The 8,331-nt window shown below is 39.4% G+C and overlaps 1 non-coding gene and 1 pseudogene across 1 annotated transcript; one reads left to right on the top strand and one right to left on the bottom strand.

The window, feature by feature from the left end:
• Nucleotides 1–243: 243 nt before the first annotated feature.
• On the top strand, nt 244–704 carry LOC100428696 (OCIA domain-containing protein 2 pseudogene; annotated as a pseudogene).
• Nucleotides 705–7,973: 7,269 nt separating this feature from the next.
• LOC114680478 (U7 small nuclear RNA) lies at nt 7,974–8,032 on the bottom strand. The gene has a single exon (XR_003732699.2). It is a non-coding gene; the product is annotated as a U7 small nuclear RNA (small nuclear RNA).
• Between the last annotated feature and the right edge of the window lie 299 nt (nt 8,033–8,331).

Genomic DNA, 8,331 nt, shown 5'->3' with positions numbered 1-8,331 from the left:
CCATCCTGGCTAACACCGTGAAACCCCGTCTCTACTAAAAAATACAAAAAACTAGCCGGGCGAGGTGGCGGGCGCCTGTAGTCCCAGCTACTCGGGAGGCTGAGGCAGGAGAATGGCGTAAACCTGGGAGGCGGAGCTTGCAGTGAGCTGAGATCCGGCCACTGCACTCCAGCCCGGGCGACAGAGCGAGACCCCGTCTCAAAAAAAAAAAAAAAAAAAAAGAAAAGCAAACACGAAGTCATCATGGCCCCAATGTCTACTCATGGAAACCAAGAGAAAGGTCCCCATTTGCCACCACCAGGCAAGCAGGGCCTGTTGTTTTATTCAAAAAACTGCACATTCACAGAGGAGAGATTTCAACCATTATAAGAGGATGTCAAGAAGAAAGTTTCTGGAAGAGAGCTCTGCCTTTTTCTCCTGTAAGCATGTTCGTCACCCAGGGACTGTTCTGCCAACGTTATTTAGCAGCTAATCCAAGATTTGGATCATTGCCTAAAGTTACACTTGTTGGTATCTTGGGATTTGGCCTTGGAAAGGTATCATACATGAGAGTATGCCAGAGTAAATTCCATTTCTTTGAAGATCAGCTCCATGGGGCTGGTTTTGGTCCACAGCAGAACAGGCATTGATTGCTTACCTGTGAAGAATGCAACATAAAGCATAGATTCAGTGAGAAGGGAAGTTCACAGCCTTTGGCTTCCTAAACTCTGTGTCTGTGATTTTTGAAGATATTTTATCCTCTGAGTTGTATGCATTTGAAATTTCAAGTGTAGTTTTAAATATTTTATTTTAAATATTTTGTTCCACTGGATGTACTTCACTTCTAGTATTTATTTACAAGAAGTATTGTTCCACTTCTAGTGGAATAAAAATTATTTTCTAATCAGTAAAAGCATTTCTGTCCACACCTTTAAAAGTTAAAATTATAAATTATAAATGTATTCACCCCAGATAAATGTAAGCAAATAAAAGACATTGTGTAAATTAACCTAGCATGGGAACTCTTCCTGTTTTCATTTAATCTCACCTTCCTCTGTAAAATTTCCCAGCGTATTACACTTTCAGGATATGTTTCCATTTCTGTTCATTTCACTATCTACTGCTTGCGACTTCTTTTTATTTAAACTTACAAACTTACTTCAGGTAATTAAAGTCAATCTGTAGGAGGGAAGCCATGGTGTGGATAATCCAAAAATCACCCGTGGCCGGGTGCGGTGGCTCACGCCTGTAATCCCAGCACTTTGGAAGGCTGAGGCAGGTGGATCATGAGGTCAAGAGTTCAAGACCAGCCTGGTCAATATGGTGAAACCCCATCTCTACTAAAAAATACAAAACATTAGCCGGGCGTAGTGGCACTCATCTGTAGTCCCAGCTACTCAGGAGGCTGAGGCAGGAGAATCACTTGAACCTGGGAGGCAGAGGTTGCAGTGAGCCGAGATTGTGCCACTGCACTCCAGCCTGGGCAACAGATTGAGACTCTGTCTAAAAAAAAAAAAAAAAAAAAAAAAAAAAAAAATCACTTGTTCAATTTGGTAAATATATTGGCAATTACATTTGAGTGGCTGTATGATGTTTTTCATATCAAATCTTTTTGCTCTGTGGGGAAAATTGCCAATTTTGCTCAGTTGTTCCTGAGCAGTCACTCCCAGTAATTTCACCTATACTAGAAGTAGATGCTAAAAGATTTGCCTTCCCTCTGGCAAATTCTGTGACTTCTCTGGGACTGGGGTCGACAAATGTTTGGGTTCAAAGGGTTTTTCTCTTTGCAAAGTAAACAGAAGGAACAGAGATGTGAAGAGCATAAGTAATTAAGTAGGTATACATTGTCAATTACCTGGAAGGTACTTTACAGATTGTCAAGTAAATGATGATACCTCCATCATCATTCATTGGTGATATTTGTTAATGCATGTGCAATGTGTAGCATTGAGGTGAGCAAACTGAAAAACAGCCTCATGGTTATTTAGGTGATGTGAGAGTTCCATCAGCCCAGACACTCATCTACAACAAAACAGCAGTTCTTTAAATCAGGACTTTACAAAGATACCACAAGGAGTAACCGATGTGATAATGATTGGCCCTACGCTGCAGAATAAGAACTGCCTGCATTTTACAATGTCAGATTTATATATGACTCCAAATATATTAATTTCCAGTCCCTCTTTACTCTCCTAAGAATCTTAGCCAAGTGTGTAAGGGGATAATTCCCATCCTTGATTGGAGTCTTCTTCCCAAATTATTCAAGTTCTGCCGGCCCTTACAGGGGAACCTGTTCCTGGGGAGCCCCTGGGAGGTAGCTTTTTTAGTTCAGTTTGGAACAGATGACTTTGGGAAGGAAACTCTCCCAGACTTTGATAGTCCTGGGAAAGACATGCAAATTCTTGCCCCTCATTTCTTTTTCCAGGGCAATTGCTTCCCGTTTGTACCAGGCTCTGCGCGATCAGCCTTCTGCCCGACCAGTTCTCAAACTGCCCAGCTGCGTCCATGGGAGGGAAATTTTGTTTTCTCCTTTAGCAGAATAGGGGGACCGGCTGACATGAGAGTTCCCCAGGGCAGAAACATGGGTGACCTGGCATTTGTGTGACGTCCCGGACCCCGCCATACCGCGAGGCCTGGAGGTGGCGGTGGAATCGGTGTGCCGCGCCCGCCCCCCGCGCGCCTGGGGTCTAGGAGGGCAGAGGCTGTCACTGTTTAACTTGGGGCCATCCTCGCATAGCACCTCTCCTTCGACGCTAGCCTCTGCAGGTAACCGTAACATACGATAGGAGGAAAGAACACCCACGCAGGTCAAGGTCAACTAAAGGCCTTTGAAAACAAAATCTGTAAACTGCCCGTAAGGAAGTAGCCTGGAAGCTTCCAAGTAGCCTGGGGGGCGGGGGAGATCTTAAAATGCTGAGCAAATACCAAGCGAGGTTTGAGGTGATAAAGGAAAGAAAAAATACCAGACAATTTTCCTAAATTAGCTAATTAGTAAAATCCATTTGAGAAAAGGACTTGAGATTTAAACTAAAATGAACATTTAAGTTACCTAAAAAGTATAGTGAGAATGGAAATGGACTAGAGCTATTAAGCCTCAAAAGTAGCCGGAATGCCCTGACAAAGAGAGGGGGTGCCTTATGCGTTGAAAGCTGTTCTAAATATGGCTAAAGTTTTGCAAGAAATCATACTTTCTACTATAAATTGTGTTTGGGGCATAATAGAATGCCCCAAATAATAATAATAATAATAATAATAATAATAATAATAAACAGTATTATTACCTATTAGGAAACTTCTGTCTGCCATGGTGGCTCATGCCTGTAATCTCAGCCCAGCACTTTGGGAGGCGGAGGTGGGAGGATAGTTTGAGCCCAGGAGTTCGATGCCAGCCTAGGCAACATAGGGAGACCCATCTCTATTTTATTTTTTTAAAAAAGGAAACTTCTGTATGTAATCATTTCTTACATGTAAGGTGAGATAATGCCATCTGGATTTAAAAATATATATATTATTCTTGTAAAAATAACACTAAATCACTAGCAGGTGGGGACATAGAAAATCAGCGTGTCAGTTAGGGTAATTAAATGCACTTTGGAGGGCCGCAGTAGAACACCTCTATGCTTGTCTTACACCGTCATTTTCTGTAGGTTTCTTGAAGCTTAGCGGTTCACTGGGGTAGGCCGCCTGGGTTGGCCAGTGCTGCAGAGGACTGCAGTGCAGATGATTTCGCTTGCAATCTCCCTGTCTAGATTTATGACGCTGCAATCTCCTCATCGAAGTAACTGTATATTTTTTCTCTTATCGTTGGCTTTTGCCTGTGTGTTTTTTGTTGTTGTTGTTGTTCTGCAGATAAATACAAACTAATAAAGAGACACTTAATTCTACTTTTCCATTTTTTTTTTTTTTAGAGGGAGTCAAGCTCTGTCGCCAAGGCTGGAGTACAGTGGCGCGATCTCAGCTCACTGCAACTTCTACTTCCCGGGTTCAAGTGATTCTCCTGCCTCAGCCTCCCAAGTAGGTGGGACTACAGGTACATGCCACCATGCCCGGCTAATTTTTGTATGTTTAGTGGAGATGGGGTTTCACTGTGTTGGCCAGGCTGGTCTTGAACTCTTGACCTCAGGTGATTCGCCGCCTCAGACTCACAAAGTGCTAGAATTACAGGCGTGAGCCACCATGCCCGGCCTTACTTTTTTGCTTTTAATTTTGTACTAAGTTCTTCTGTTCGTTGTAGTAATATAATGCAAAAGTGATAATATTGTCATTTTAACAAAGTCAAATTTAAGCAATTAATCCAACATTTTGCATTATACTTGGTTAAATAAAAACGTGACTGACTTTAAAATTCAGAAGCTAAAAAAATTAAGAAAAGATCTACTTGTTTTAAATAGGAAAAGGAAAAACTATATCTTCAGTATGTGTGTATATTTAAAAAGAAAAAACTGTATCTCCAATATGTGTGTATATGTATGTGATTGTGTGTGTATACAGTGTGTGTGTGATAAAGTGTATGCAAACAAGTCTTATTTGACTGTAACACCTCATACTGATATTCTCTCCAGTCATATATCATGATCAAGCAAGATGCATTGCCCTAAAAACATAAAAGACACAATTGCAAAATTGTTCATACTTCCAAATTTGCATCCATAAACCTTCCAAAGTTGCATCATTTTTGCATAATGAGATGTCTTTGTAATAAGCACACTAAAAGAAATTGTCTTTGGTTTTGCAGTTCAAATACAACAGTTAGCCTCCTAGAGTCTAAACAAACAAAGTTTCAGTAAAAGTTAGAGCCCTGAATAATTTAGAGAAGCATGAAAACAGTTTGGCTTCCCTACAGCTTGCTCTGTGAACCTCAATGAGAACCTGTATGAAAGTCAGTGTTTTTTTTTTTTTTTTAAAGGTCAGGGGAGGGAGTAGAATTCCTTGTTAAAAACATTTTGGGGGCCCAGCGCGATGGCTCACGCCTGTAATCTCAGCACTTTGGGAGGCCGAGGCGGGCGGATCACGAGGTCAGGAGATCGTGATCGTGGCTAACAGGGTGAAACCCCGTTTCTACTAAAAATTGGCCGGGCGTGGTGGCGGGCGTCTGTGGTCCCAGCTACTCGGGAGGCTGAGGCAGGAGAATGGGGTGAACCTACAGTGAGGCGAGATCGCGCCACTGCACTCCACGATGGGCTACAGAGCGAGACTGTCTCAAAAAAAAAAAAAAATTGTGAACATTTCTATCCTCCCTGTTGGAGACTCACAACATACATTAACATATTAAAGACTCTTAAATTTATGCTTAATTGATTTTCAACAAAGGTGCCATGGTAATTCAATAGAGAAAGGATAGTCTTTTCAACAAATGGTGCCAGGACAATTCAATAGCCACATGCAAAAAGATGTATTTAAACCTTTGCCTCCCACGTCATACTCAAAATTTAACTCCAAATGAATCATAGATCTAAATGTAAGAGCCAAAATTGTAAAACTCTTAAAAGAAAACATAAGCATAATAAATCTTTGTGACCTTTGTAGATACAACTAAAGCACAAGCACTAAAAAATTGATAAACTGAACTTTGTCAAAACTAAAAACTTTCATGCTTCAGAAGACATCATTAAGAAAGTGAAGAGAAAAACCACAGACAGAGAAAATACGTGCAAATCATATCTGATTAAGGCCTTGTATCTAGAACATAGAAGGAACTCTCGCAACTTAATAATAAGAAAATTACCCAATTTAAAATGGGCAAAAATTTGAATAAACATTTGGGCAAAGAAGCGATATGAATGGTCAATAAACACATGAAAAGATGCTCATTATTGATCAGCAAGGAATGCAAATAGAAACCACAATGAGATACTACTACATACCCACTAGGATGGTTAGAATCAACAGACAATGACAAATGGTGGTAAGGATGTGGAGAAACTGAGACTCTCATCCACTGTTAGTAGAAATGCAAATGGTGCAACCACTTTGGAAAACAGTGTGGAAATTTCTTCAGAAGTTTAACGTAAGTTCACCAATTCCATTCCAAAGTATATACCTAAGAGAAATATAAAAACACTAAAACTTGTACTCAAATGTTATTCACAGTACCACAAAGTGAAAACAACCCAAATGTCCATAAACTGATAAATGGATAAGCTAAATGTGGTATACTTATATGGAATACTATTTGGCAATAAAAAGCAATGAAGTATTGATACATGCTACAAAATGGATGACCCTCAAAAACATTATGCTAAGCAGGGTGCGGTTCACGCCTGTAATCCCAGCACTTTGGGAGGCCAAGGCAGGCGGATCACCTGAGGTCGGGAGGTCGAGACCAGCCTGACCAACATGGAGAAACCCGTCTCTACTAAAAATACAAAATTAGCCGGGTGTGGTGGCACATGTCTGTAATCCCAGCTGAGGCAGGAGAATCACTTGAACTTGGGAGGTGGAAGTTGTGGTGAGCAGAGATTGCGCCATTGCACTCCAGCCTGGACAACAAGAGCGAAACTCCATCTCAAAAAACAAAACTAAACAAAACAAAATCATTATGCTAAGTGGCAGGGCAAAGTGGCTCACGCCTGTAATCCCAGCACTTTGGGAGGCCAAGGCGGGAGGATCACTTGAACCCAGAAGTTCCAGCTTGAAGTGGGCTATGATTGCACCACTGCACTCACTCCAGCATGGGTGACAGAGCAAGACCTATTATATGAGTCCATTTATGTAAAATTTCTAGAAAAGAGAAACCTGTAAAGACAGAAAGTAGATTAGTGGTTGCCTGGGGCTGGAGTGAGGAATAGCGAGTGATGGCAAATAGAAACACATTTTTTTGAGATGGTGAAAATGTTTTAAACTTGGATTTTGGTGATGGTTGCGTAAGTGTAAATACACTAAAAATCATTTAATTGTTCCTTTAAGGTAAGTGAATTTCATGGCACATAAATTATACCTCAATAAAGTTGTTATTTGTTTAGAAAGAAAGGGTGCTCTCTTTTCAAAACAGTTTGGGAAACATTTTATATTCCACTTCTTGGAAAGTCACAACATATAGTAATATATTAAAGAACAAGCAATTCTATAATAAAGAAACCTATTCAATTTTAAATCCAGCATAAACCAAATTTATGTGACCACAATAATTTGTTTAAGTTATGCCAATTACACCCCTTCAAAATGAGTGTTAAGGGAAAAATAATCAGGAGCTACTGAAGGTAGTTTCTTTCACTCTCTGTCCCTTAACTTCTCTAAGCCCTTAAGTCCAAGAAAATGGCATACACTTCACTTTTTTTTTTTGCGAATTTTTTTTTTGCAAAAATAAATGCAATTTATATAATTAATGAGTCCATACACATCAGTAAGCTGGAGAGGTCTTCCCATCCACCCGTCACTGCCATTGTATATACAGGATTTCTGCTGGGATGTCAGGCTGAGAGGTTGAGATTAAAAAGTAATTGTCATTGAAGCTGAATGTAATTAATTACATAATTTGCAGTTGTTCAAGATTAATTCAAGTAAAATTACATCATAAAATTAGGGCATTAACAAGGATTACTGTCAAAAGAAGAGTAGGTATGAATCAAGCACCTGACTTATATATGACTCATACCCAAAGCACCCTGGGTTCATATTTGGATCATATATAACAGTTGAGTGACAAACATGTACTCACTAGATGTTATTAGGGAAATAATTGATGCAAACCCTACACTACAGAATTCTCATCATGGGAACCACAGTTGGAAAAATCTGGAAGTCCCTGAGGTGTGTGTCTGTTGTTTTGTATGGGGTTGGGGTCATTGTTGCAGCAGAAGGTGTGAAAAGATTTTGATTAGAATTGTTTACATAAGAAAGAAGCAGAATTTTAAAAGACGCATTAACAAGTAAGATGTGTTCTGCAAACAACTCTCCTATACTTTTTTTTGTCAGACAGGAATGATTGTGGGGATGAGAAATGGATAACTGATTTATTATACCCAATTGATTTTTTTTTTTTTTTTTTTTTAGCAGAAGATTTTCTGGTCACTGGAAAACCTACTAGACAAATTCTAAAAGAGCTGTAACACTTCTGATTGTTTTAATGTAAATAATTTCTTATGGCTATATTAACAAAGAACTATTACAGTCACATAAAAGGACTATAAGATGGATTTGTTAATAAAATGATACTTTTTAATGATACTCTTGGGAAAAATATTGGCTTCAATCAAGGCACAGATTATGTTATTTGCTCCTTGTCTTTATTTCAAATATATGGAAATAATGATACTGATAAGCCCAAAAGATACCAGACAGAATTTCAGGATATTGGTTTTCATATTTGGGAAATGAATATAAACTTTTGATGGAATTATTTGGATATAAGCT

Source organism: Macaca mulatta, chromosome 8 (assembly GCF_049350105.2).
Source record: "Macaca mulatta isolate MMU2019108-1 chromosome 8, T2T-MMU8v2.0, whole genome shotgun sequence".
NCBI classification, from domain to species: Eukaryota; Metazoa; Chordata; class Mammalia; order Primates; family Cercopithecidae; genus Macaca; species Macaca mulatta.
Note: the sequence above shows the minus strand (reverse complement) of the source record. Positions and strands in the feature narration are given on the sequence as shown.